The sequence below is a fragment of the Diadema antillarum genome, unplaced genomic scaffold (genome assembly GCF_040938485.1).
Source record: "Diadema antillarum isolate AM-2024a unplaced genomic scaffold, OU_Dant_1.0 seq00000773_RagTag, whole genome shotgun sequence".
Lineage (NCBI taxonomy): Eukaryota > Metazoa > Echinodermata > Echinoidea > Diadematoida > Diadematidae > Diadema > Diadema antillarum.
This window is the reverse complement of record NW_027271662.1, coordinates 510580-523481: the sequence shown is the minus strand read 5'-3', so window position 1 is coordinate 523481 and position 12902 is coordinate 510580. Positions and strand designations below refer to the sequence as shown.

Sequence of the window (12902 nt, the reverse complement as noted above, 5' to 3'; positions counted from 1 at the left end):
ACGTTCAGAGGGAAAAAACATGATCTGAGCGTGCGCAGAAGCGTGCGTCAACTTGACCCGCGCGACTGCGCACACTCAGATCATGTTTCTTTCCCTTTGAACGTCCGCGCGTCTAAAATTTAAAGCTCCCTAATATGCCGAGAAAGAGACGAGACAGTGCAACACGTACATCGTATGAGGCTGTAGTAAACTGGCGCTGAAAGAGTACAAAGGCCTTAAGGCGACATGACAAACTGGCACAAATGATTTACTGGGAGCTTTGCAAAAGAAAACATGAAATATCATGTGGGAGCAAATGACATACTATGTGCACGATCTACAGAAAGTTACCGAAAATGACCCAAGTGAAAATTCCTGTGGGATTTAGATGTTTAAACTCACAATATCATAATTATACATGTAGCATATGCGTCATCGTAGAAAAGTAGAAAAGGTTTGGAAGATGTGCACAATCGTCGATGTCGCTGCACTGGGAGAGACAGCCAAGTAGCCGATAAGGAGAAGCAAAAGATGGAATCAAAGTACCAGGACCTGGCCAGAGATTTTCGCCGCCTGTGGAGAAGGTGGTCCACTCGGAACAATTCCAAAGCAGCTACGACGTTACTTGGATAACGTGGCCCGTATGCTCGACCGAGTGCAGACACTCCAAAAGGCAACATTGCTTGGCACGGCGGGAATCCTCAGAAAAGTAGCAGAAGTCTAAGGTTCTAGGATAGAACTTGGCTTGAAATTGATCTTCGAGATAGATCTTGTGATGATAGAGATAACAATGATAAAAATGGCAGTACTGATAATAAGAATAATAATGATGATAATAATGATAACACTAACAATAATAGCAACAGCAACAACAACAACAACAACGATAATAACAGAGAAGAAGAAAAGAAATTCGAGACCCTTTATGATCAGATGAACTCTCCGATAATTCAGAATTATAACACATTTATTCAGACGCTAATTCCAAGTCTCAGTACACGGGGAGGGGGAGGGGGTGCAAAGACATAGACATAGCTTGCTAAATGCAAGGAGCTTCAGAAGCTCCTTGCTAAGTGCGAGCATGTTGGATGATGTAACACTACGTCGATATCGACAACAATGCAAAAGACTGTTGCAGACGACTGTTGCAGACGATCGAACACAGAGCTCATGCGTTATCTGGTCAACAAGCATCATTTTGTTTGCTGCCATCTTGTGGTGAATGAGTATTGGATCGAGATCATGCACCACCTACGTATAATTTATACTTCAGTATCATACCGTAAGGCTGGTATCTCACTGAGCGGCGAACGTTTGCGAACGTAGCGAATTTGAGATTCGCCAACTTTTCTGACGAATGTTTGCGAAAAAAATCAAGGTTCGCTTCTGCCATTAGCGACAGTTAGCGACTCTTAGCGACGTTTAGCGACAATTAGCAACACTTGAGCGAATGTTTGCGAAAGTGTTTGCGAAATACAGGTGGCGACTATTAGCGACTGTTAGCAAATGTTAGCGACAATTTTGCAAATGTTAGCGACAGTTTTGCAAATATTAGCAACTGTTTGCAAATCCTTTGCGAAAATTTGCGAATGTTCTGGGACCTAGAAAAGTACCACGCGATTATGTATAGTCAGACCCATAAAACGAACATACAACCTTCCACTGAATTCAGATCTCTTTTGACAACCGTTTAAGATGGATTTCCAGTATATGGAAATAAATTTCTGCAGGCTCAACGTGCTGCTATCCTTGAAGAGCTGCTTTGCCAGGCTGCTGCTACCGCTCAAGGGGGTATCCCACTGAGCGGTGAACGTTTGCGAACGTAGCGAATTTGGGATTTCGCCAGGGTTCGTAAAGGGTTGCAAAAGGTTCGTTAACAGTTGCAAGAAAGTTCGCAAACGGTTTTTATTGTCGCAAACAGTTTTTCTTGTCGCAAAGAAAATTTGAACTTGTTCAAAACTGCGAAATGTGATGCTAAGTTCAACATACATAGAACACACAAAATACAGAAACACATATAGTACAATCCCACACGCATGCACAAACTCATACTCACATTCACATATACATAATTAGACACACATAGGGCCTACATACATACATACATACATTTACACACGATAATATATTTGTAGGACAATGCTATTCATTCATATTCATACTGTTTACACTCGACACCGTGGGTGCATGGTTTCAGGGGCGGATCCAGGAATTCCGTAAAGGGGTGGTGGGGGGGGGGGGGCACAAAGCGAGGTTCCACTTCCGGATTGCTCTTGTGCATACTTTTATTTATAAAAGAATAAAAAAACAAATAAAAAAGGGGGTGGGGCACCAGAGGCGCCCCTTCAATTTTTTTACATATTTTTTTTTTAATAAAAAAAGAAAAGAAATTAAAGAGGCGCCTGGCGCCCCCTCCCTCCCCGGATCCGCCACTGGATTCAATATAGGTGTAATACATGATTGTACTTACCTTGGTTGACGACACCCTCCTCAAGACGCTCCATTTTGTGTCGGATGGGATATCCAACGATGTCACGTGGGTGTCACATCCGGCAGATTTGTGTGGGAGAGTGGAACAGCCTCTGTGAAGGTCCAGGACCAGAAGTGGGAGAGACTCACAATAGGAGTTCTTCCATACGGTCTGTAGAGATGGCATAGCCTCCATATCAACTGTAGGTTATCGGCTCAAGTCTGTAATATGTAATTATGATGAGAACGGAATATGCTGGTTTACTGTAACGGGTCCAAATTTGTGAATACTATTGTCTCTAAAAACCTAGGACATGATCTTTTTGAAGTCTAAACGCGCTGAATAAATTTCATTAGTAGTTGAAACCATCTGGGACATTAGTTGTGGTATTCTGGACAAGTTTCGGTCTAGCGTTCTGATTATCAGGAACAATTAGGGGAAAGTGGGGTAAGAAGAGCACAGCGGGTAAGACGGATCACCCCCTCTAACTGCTTAATCACTTACACTTGCGGCTGATCAATGATATGCCGTGATTGCCCATGGTTAGCAAGGATGCTTGTAAAAATTTCACGAAAAAACCTTGAAGTCTAAGAAAATCACATGACACAATATGTTTCAATCACCCCCTGATGTAAGGAAAGTGCGTATACACCATAAGGGTTCATATTATAGACATTACTACAGCAAATTGTACCATTCGGTTAGGATGGATAATGTGAATATTGGTGATCGCACTGTGCGGGAAAAGAATCAGCTGTCTTGTAAACTTCAGTTGTATCGTGTCTTGATATGCGTGAAAGTCACTGTGGGGTAAGATGGCTCTCCCTTGAGTGTCCAAAAAGGACCACGAGCCTTCTTACCCCATGTAGTAATTGTACATTGATTTTGGTTACAAATTGCGTTATTAAATAGATCATGGTATTCTTTTACCATTTCCTGACCTCTAAGGAAGTCATACGTCAAGGTGAAGTAAGAAAATCGACGAGGAATTCATGGAGATCACATGACATGATAGAGGCCATAAAGGCCACATAAGCATACATGACTATATAAATAACTATCATAGGGTTAATCATGAAGAGCCAGAATGCAGTTTGATGTTTGGTTAATTTCATAAGGCAACGAATAGAATAAAGAATAGGGGGAATGGTGAAAAGAAACAACACAACACTGACATGAAATTTAACCATGCAATTATACATGGATGGTCTGGTCGAACAATTGGATATATTATAGCTGTACAACAAATATTGATAAAGGGATAGCAGCAAAATAAAACAGGATGTTAATTGATCTTTGACTTAGTCGGAAAAACAGGATTATTATTTTTTTTAATAGTTCTACTCTGCATGGTCGTTTCAAATACAATAAGTTGTTGTGAGTTGTTTGCTGAGTTGATTTTTTGTTGTCATCAGCAGAGTGAGTATAGTATGCGCTCTTTAAGCCAGTTTTAACTAAGCATTAATTTTGTCTCCACGTTAACAGTTACTACACTGTATAGCTTGAGCATCGTTGAAAGTACGCTGTGTTAACTATAAATCACTGTGTTCAATTCGTTTCAGCCAATGTTCATTCATTTTGTGATTCAACTGATATTATTGTTTTGACACAAAAGATTTAGGGAGAAGGGAGAAAATAGCCATGAATTTGGTTATGTGGACTACTTGTGGAGTGGCAGGAATTACAAGTGTCAAATTCAGTGAATCTGTGTTTAAGATGATTTAACAGATGCGAAAATTGGTGTTCAAGATGTTTGCACATTGTCATGTTTCATGGAGTTTTGTTGTATTTATGTGTTCTCATGCTGTTAAAACTTGCTGAACAGTTGTTTGTTTGGTGATCTATTGATACCTTTGAAAGAACACAAAGAAACAAACGTTGCTTCTTTTTTCTTCTTCTTCGTAATTTGTTTTTGAACCGCTCGGGGCAAAACGGACCTAGTGATCTGTTTTGCCGCCCCCATATGGCCACTCTTACCCGAGGCCTCGGGTAAAACGGCCCATGGTGAAAAAAATATATATTGGGATTTTATTCAAATAATAAAGCATATTGCTCAGTTTCGTCGGCGTAGGTGGGTGATACGTGGCCACATCATATACACTAAAGAACAATATTCAAATCAATCTACGTTATAGAATGACAAGCCTCCAAAGTTAAGGGGTCCGTCTTACCCCACTCTCCCCTACCCTATGTTACACAGGTCAATGTAAATATGATTGAAGTGTATTCAAATTTATTGCATGTTGATATCATAATTTGTCTGTAGGATTTGCGAGCATTTCATTGATGCCAACGTCAAGCCGTCGAGAGCAAAGATAACGTGGTTAGCCCAAGAGCTCGACACCCACGAGTCATACAGCCCACGAGCTATAGACAATGAAAAATGGTCCACGATCCATACAGCGCACGACAGCATGTAAAACAGGCCCACTGGCTAGAAGCTAAGAAAAACAGACCTAAGAGGCAGGCAAATGAGGCCCATGAGCTTGACACTAGGTTTATAAGGCCCATGAGGTCGACACTGCATACGTTATGCTCCGTGCTGTAATGTCGAGCTTGTGGGCCTTTCTTGCCTTTACGGTGGAGCTCATGGGCCTCATTTGACTAGTTACAAGCTCATGGACCAATTTGCATGATGTCTAGCTCGTGGACTGTATAGCTCGTGGGTCTTTTTTAGTTGGTGTCGGGCTCGTGGGCCTTGTTCACTTATTGTCTGTCTGACTCGTGAGCTGTATAACTCATGGGATGTATGACTCATGGGCTGTATGACTCGAGGGTGTCGAGCTCATCACGTGCACCCAAGATAACAAGGTAACGCCTGTAAACTTCTGATATTGGATGAATAATTATTGTGTATTTAACCCTAACTGTACTGGGATATTTGGCTCCATGAAAATACTGGGGGGGGGGGGGGCCTGGGAGGCCCCCCCCCCCCCCATTGATCTCGGAAACGCAATGTCCGATGAACTTGAAAATTTGCATGCTGATAGATCTTCGCGTGCTGAATCTGATGGTGTAATTTATTTTAATCAATTATGCAAAATTTTTGCATAATTAGCTAATCAATTATTCATAATGCGTATTTTATGCATTTGGGGAAAATTTTCATAATTTCAGCCTAAACAAGTACAAAATTACATGAAAACTGTGTAATAATGAAGAATAATGTTTCCCAAATGTGAAATAAATTAGAGAGAGAAAAAAAAAACGAGAAAAAAACAACTTTTTTGTTATGTTTTGTATTGTTTTTATTTCTTAGGTTTTCTATTGTTTTATATTCCTTATGTATATCATTGTTTCTAAACTTTGCCTAATTTATTTCAGAACAATATAGAAGCATGAACCAAGTGGAAAACCAATTCCTGAGCAAAATTTATAAAGTAATGCAAGCCATGGTCTATTGACAGTATGTACCTGTACACAAATATATGCAGCGATTAGCCGTTTTAATGACATGCGCATACTAATTGGCCCATAACACCCGATAGGTAGGTCCGATATGGACAAATGTGGTATCAAAATGTGCGCAAGACTTCAGGGGAAAAAGTCATGAAGCGAGATTCCGAAATTCCCAGCGATCGCGATGCAATGGCCAAAAGATGGAGGAGGGGGGGGGGGGGGGCCCCCCCCCCCCCCCCCCCCCCCCGGTGCAGTTAGGGTTAAGGCAGATTAAAGTTAATTTTTTTTGATTGCTGTTTTTGTGTAAGTTTCGTTGCTGGTACAATTATAATAATACTCAATCAATATTTCTATAACACAACTAAAATTGTGTACCAATTTACTACCACACCCAGGCTCCCCAACAGATATTCGTTTAATATCCGCTCTATTTGCAACTTGATCTTAATAGAAAGGTCTACAAGTAAAATCTAGGTATACCAGATATATAACGGTGATGGTACATTATTAAGGAAGTTGTGGAACAATGACTGACACGTACACATTCCACAAAAACAGAAATATCGGTCAAAATCCATCATAAATGCAAAGTAGATTAGGTGGTGCCGTAGCCCCGTAAGTCTCTTATTCGCTTGCACATAAATCTTCACTAGGAATGTAATTTTTTACATTTGAATTCGTTGTAAAAAAAAGCACCATAATTATTCTAAAGTTGTAATAAGTTTTAATAAGCGGCTGCTTTGTATAAGATATGGTCTTACAGGTAGCGTTTTTAATGAGAACGATTTTCTAGTACCTTTGTGCACCCCCCCCCCTCCCCGAAGTACAGTTTTAAGGCGATGACATTATCGCTTTGTATCATTATGCATAATGTGCCTGAGACTAAACAGCATAATTTCGCAGAAAGAGCGCAGACTTTCAAAGCTGAGGGCGCAATGGCAGCAGTAAAATAAAGTCGCGTGTAATATCTATGAACAGAATAAGAGGAGTTTGGGAGGTACTTCGAAAATGGAAGAAAAGCAAAAGGTTGATGAAATACTTGAAGATGGAGTGTATCTAGACAAAATTAAATGATTACGATCATTCCTAGCCTCTATAACTATATTTTCCATTAGTAGAGTCAATCAGAACTCTGTAGACCACCCTTGTGCCTCTACGTGTTGCATGCATGAACCTGACAACAACTTTTCTGCTATAGTGTACCCTGCGGTTCGCACGCTACAATCTGAGCAAGGGCAAACCGTGTTTTGAACTGTATATTTTGCAGTTATTTTTTTTCTACTTTCGTAAGCATGACTAAGAGAGGATTCGCTTAGAAATGGTATCATGAGGGTTGAGGACAGTGGTCGTTTTGTATTTTAGATATTTCCCTCCTCACTGATGTGTACATGTGTCTGGGTAACTGGCTAATCTTCTTTCAAGAACTTCCAATCTGTGTTCAGTTTGATAAATCAGTTAGCAATATTCTTTGAGAATCTAATATCTCACAACAACGGTTGCATATATTTACATTAATAATGTCAGCATTCTTCTTTTCTGTTCCTTGCTGTAACGTGTGCACTGTAAGAGTGTTGTCTGCACCTTTAAGTTGTTTCTATTCGTTCCGGATAAAAATGCATTATCCAGCAACGTGAAGAAGAACAGCTGAACTTGGGCTGTAAAAGATGAAATTGGGAACGGGGGCGGGGGGGGGGGGGGGATGGGGGAATGATATTTTTGTACACGTTTCATCACGTTGATATGATTGACGCATCGAAGGTCTAGCCGCAGCGAACTCCGTAGGCGAGACTGCGTGACAGGGAAGGGAGTTGATGTCTCGAAATGCCTGTCACTCTAAAGCTCAATATAATGCATCATGTAACAGATTAGTAAGGTTTCTAAGGAATCGAGCTAATAAAATGACAGTGGGGGTGCGAGTAAGGAAACCACTCGCTTGCTCAGTACAATGCAGTGTCGTTCACGGTGTATGATACCTATATATAGATACATGATATACATACACCCTAAGGGTTAATGTGTCCTACATTTTGCTCTTAAGTGATTGAACACAAACTTCTTCCTTATACTGATGAAGAAACATCTCTTCCCTATTTTGATAGATATGCTATTGTTAAGACTGTTAGAGGAAATAGAGTCTATTACAAACCAGACCATTGATATGTTACATTGTGAACAATAACTTTTTTTTTTTAATTACCGAAAATGAGAATTTATAAAAGAACCGCCCAATCGACAGGTATATGCGTGAATTCATTGATAATTCCTAAACGCTGTTAAGGTTGTTTTATACGTTCCAGTCATTTTTTTTTTTATATTGTCGTTTATTCAAAGACACATTCATTAATCCAGCCATTCGCACGCATGTTTTAATTTCTACTAAATGTATACCTTCAAATCTGCTCTGTCTTCGCTACAAGCATATCTATCAAAAATTCAACGATGCCTGAAACTTCATCTGCTCCGAGATGATACAGTGCCTTGGAGGCAACAAGATTCTTTAAATTGAACTTTGACAACGTTACCCTGATGTCCCAGCCATAGTGTGAAGGTATTTTGGTGGTGATTGAGATGATTGGTTGAAGAGGACTACTAAATTCTGGACTATGTTTTCTGTTTTTAACAGGAGAAGAAGGCAGATATAATACATGTATGTTGCTTTAATCGACGAAAAACGCATCCGATACCACGACGTATTCCTCTCATTCATTTAGAAATCTATATGTAAAGACCAAACGTATTATGTTTCCTCCAGTTTTAACGTCAAACAATCAACAACAAAAAAATCACACGTCCCTGGCAAATGCAGCGATCACAGGTCTCTTGCATACCACCAGATTCATTTGATATAATTATTTCTGGTGTAATATTGACAAGCATTACATAAGATAAAAAAACTTACCAATTGGTTTCTGAAATGGTTGCCTCTGCTATTCCCAACCTTTCGCCGAAGTCGAACTCCTCCTCTAGACGCACTTCTTCAGTGCTCTCACTTTTCGTTCTCCAGTCGCTATGGAAACAATATGTATGTGGATGGAACACGGTCGCAAGTAAGGAGAATGAGAAGGGAGATGTCAATATTTGATAGCGTCCAGGGCATACGAATTACTTGCTCGGCGATTGCAGTGACATATCTTGCTATTAGCATTCGAAGAACGTCTTCTGCTGACGCTGGAAGCCAACATACGTTAGCATGATGCAAGCCCAACTTATATGTATAAAAAGAATAACAATGCCAAAACAAAGTTGAGAAGTGATAAAGAAAAGAATTAAGATCCCTCGGATATCGCCCTAGGTGCGCCAAGTTTCCATGAATTCCCCAAACTCGCCTTTTTCTTCAACGAAGATTCGTTCTTCCCATGAGGACATTTACCGAGTCAAACGATTCACAGCTGTGTTTGATCTGAGTTCTTTTCTCGACTATAAGTGGTGCATCGCAAGGTGCCAGCACGGATCCATGTCCCAGATAGCTGACATCCAAGTGCCAATATGTAGCGCTCTAAGATCACCCAAGGGCTCCTCACCCTCACTCAAACCTCTTTCGAGCTTCACACTGTCTTCGCCAACTTTCACTAGGAAGTACTACACCGTTTGATTCCACGAATATCGCGAATGCCGACCCTTTTGGACTTCACTCGATGAGTCCTTGTGAAACTCCATGGTCAGCATCAATTTTTTTCCCCGAAGATGTTTAATCGATTATTTATGATACAATCAGAAGGTGCAAAATTCGAGTGACAAGTTGGTATACAGGATTGCCACCTTTAAAACTGAAATAGGATTTGCTGAAAGGAATTGAACTTGTGAGCACTAGACTGACACAAGTCGGTGTTGTAACTGAGAACCTTCTTTGGCCTCTAAGCGCTCGGCGTGACAGCGAGTTGCAGAAAAAAAAATGTTCACAAGCAGTAATCCTCACTTAAAGGGGTCGTAATTATGATCTAATCATATTTTATACGACGAACACAGAACGAGAGACATTAGACGTGTAGACGCACCTGCTTCAGACAAAAATAGTTCAGCGCATGGAGAACATTATAATATATCAGTGAAAAGAAGTTCATGTTGCTTCTAACTGATCAGTCAGTCAGTTTCTTCGTGATAGCTTGATCATTTGTAACTTTCACAAAAGCTTTTCAATGTGGATCGTGTTAAAATGGTGATTCCTGCGTTAGGTTATCAGGAAGTTCTCCTCTAAGAGATATCGTGAGTTGTATGTATATATCGCATACCTTTTTTATCTGCATAATGAATAGTCCCCCATGAGATGGTATTATTATGACCTGTGTTGATGACGAATGCTTGCCACCCAGATTCGACAAACGTGCGTAGACCAATCTCTGATTAAAGTGTGTATTTTCATTTCATGTGATAGAAATGAACCGTGTCAGAAAAGTGCACTCTTATCATAGGCATATATTATAGTCTCTCTCTTAAATTGGAATGCCTCGTCGGGGCCCGGACTGCTTTATAATGTAGACACATAATGTGTAAAAAAAAAGCAAAATAAAGACGATATAAAGACAAAGATTACACTCCTTATGTAACACTATAGGTGATATATCCAAAGAAAAAGAAAAAGAAAAGAAAAGATGAACACAACACCATTCATTAATTGGTATACAACATTTATCAAGCACTGATATGCACCGCAAGATTAAAAAAAGATTAAATGCCAGCAATTGTCATTTTCTTCGCCAAGTTCTGAGGTAGCTGGAGATGAAACTTGGCTCATTTGCATGTTCTGTTGCCCTGGGCTGTCTTGACAAAACCTTGGAGGCTTCTAGCACGGTCACTACCGTTTTGAAGCGAAGCTTACATGTTGGTTGACGTCAATGAAAGACGAACGGCAAATTAAAAAAAAAAAGAACAACCTATATGGTAATAAAAAAGCATACCCATAGAATCGGACAAAGTCCAAGAAAATTTTGGAACGGTAAAGCAGTACATATCTTTAAGAGGGAGGAATAGAAGCTCCCCATGGCAATTAAAATGCAAGGCAGATGAGGTAGTGATGCCATGGCCACAAAACTCTTGCATTTTGGCCTCATCATATCATACAAATACAATATAGATTTATTATCACTTTAGGGTCGATTTACCATTTTTTTTCAGTCACTGTTTAGTGAATACGTGAGGATTTCACTTTTTGCATATCTTTCGGATTTTTTTTTTTTTTTACTGAACTTTCCGTTATTGTATTTGCTTCACATCACTGCATTTAAGTAAACATTAATACAGAATTGAATGTTACTTTAATACAGAATTAAATGTTACTTTAAATTCCAGCTCAAAGGCCACTTATGTTTTTGTTGTTTGGGGCAGGAAATTACATTTCTCCTCATTACGTTGTGTTACTCAACTTGGTTACCGGTAAAAAAACGTGGATGCATGGCGTCGAGCGCTTAAAGAAGTAGCCTTACACATGTTATACGGTTGTATTTTCACAGCTCTTCGGTGGATTAATCGCTCTACAGGCAAAATCCACCGGCAACAACAATTAACTAGAGTAGTTCTGGTCAAAGTGACAAATCAGGTGATATCAAAACAAAAAATTGTCAATTATGTAATATTAAAAAATGTCTGATACAGTCAAATATGATGACTTTGTGTGAATCTAAAAATGTATGACTGGCAACTGGCAACTGGCAAATGGCAACTGGCAACTGGCAACTGGCAACTGGCAACTGGCAACTGGCAACTGGCTTGACTAATATATTTTTTATCTGAATTCATTATTCTCAGTATCATTAGCACGTAAAGATATTAGCATATCCGTAATTTCAGCTTCTTCCGAAAAAGACTAAGTTCAGAACACTACTGCGGGCATCATTACCATCAGGCATGCACAATTCGTATTATCCAATGTATAATGATGAGCTTGTTAATCCCTGAAATCTGATTTTGTGTGTGTGTGTGTGTGTGTGTGTGTGTGTGTGTGTGTGTGTGTGTGTGTGTGTGTGTGTGTGTGTGTGGCTTCATTTTTATCTTCTAACTGAAGAATTTTGACGTCATTGATGTGAAATAGTCACGAATGATAAACCAAAGATGTCCATGACAGATTATGCCAAGGTTCCATACGTAAAAATGTGCAAACACACCTTATCTAATAAAATATCAGACTTTTGTTGTTGTTGTTGTTGTTTGCTATTTTCTTGATGCAAAGCTCTTGCCTATAGGCGCTACTTTTCAAGTGTGTAATATCAGTCATTTTGATCCCCCTTGTCCTCGCTATTTACAGGCTTGCATTAAGCTTATCCCCCTCCATCTAATCTCACCCTTTCACAGAAGTGGGATAATCTCACTGAAAGTTTCAAACATGTGATAGCGAACTAGCTTTGTGAGGGTTAACACTACGTGAAGTGTTAAGCTGTACAAAGCTGTGCTGAGCACGCCGTTAGCAAACGAGTCCAAGAAACATACGGAGATGAGAAAGCCGTTGACGAAAAGTCCTATTATCATGCTAATGAAGTTTCTGTGTTACTGTTTGCTTGTTTTTGCTTTCATATTTTCGTTACAAAATAATGTACAAAAACTATGATATAATATCTACTTAGATTATCATTGATTGTATATTGTAATGTTGATTTATGAACTCGATTTCTGTAAAGTACAATGTGTTTCTGTTGGAAATGTAAAAAAAGAAATAATGAATGAAAGTTATATAAAAAATTATTCTTCTCTAACATTCGTTAAACATTATTCGTAATTTCATTATCGACCAATTGTCATAAAAAACTATTGTATCATAATATATATGTGATAAAAAAGAACCTTAAATGGCATTAGACTCATATATATCATGATACAATAGTTTTTATGATAATTGGTCGATATATATATATATATATATATACATATATATATATGTGTGTGTGTGTGTGTGTGAGATATGAGGAAGGAAGGAGAAATCGGTGCGTAGCTTTGACATCGTTAGTCCTCTTACTGTTCCTCCTTTTTGGAAAAGAGCAAGAGTTGAAAATTTGGTCTCCGCCGGGAATCGAACCCGGGTCTTTGGCATGGAACGCCAACGCCTTAACCGCTCGGCCACGGAGAC

The 12902-nt window shown here is 39.4% G+C and overlaps 1 non-coding gene across 1 annotated transcript; it reads right to left on the bottom strand.

Moving 5' to 3' along the window:
- Positions 1-12830: 12830 nt before the first annotated feature.
- On the bottom strand, positions 12831-12902 carry Trnag-ucc (transfer RNA glycine (anticodon UCC)). The gene has a single exon. It is a non-coding gene; the product is annotated as a tRNA-Gly (tRNA).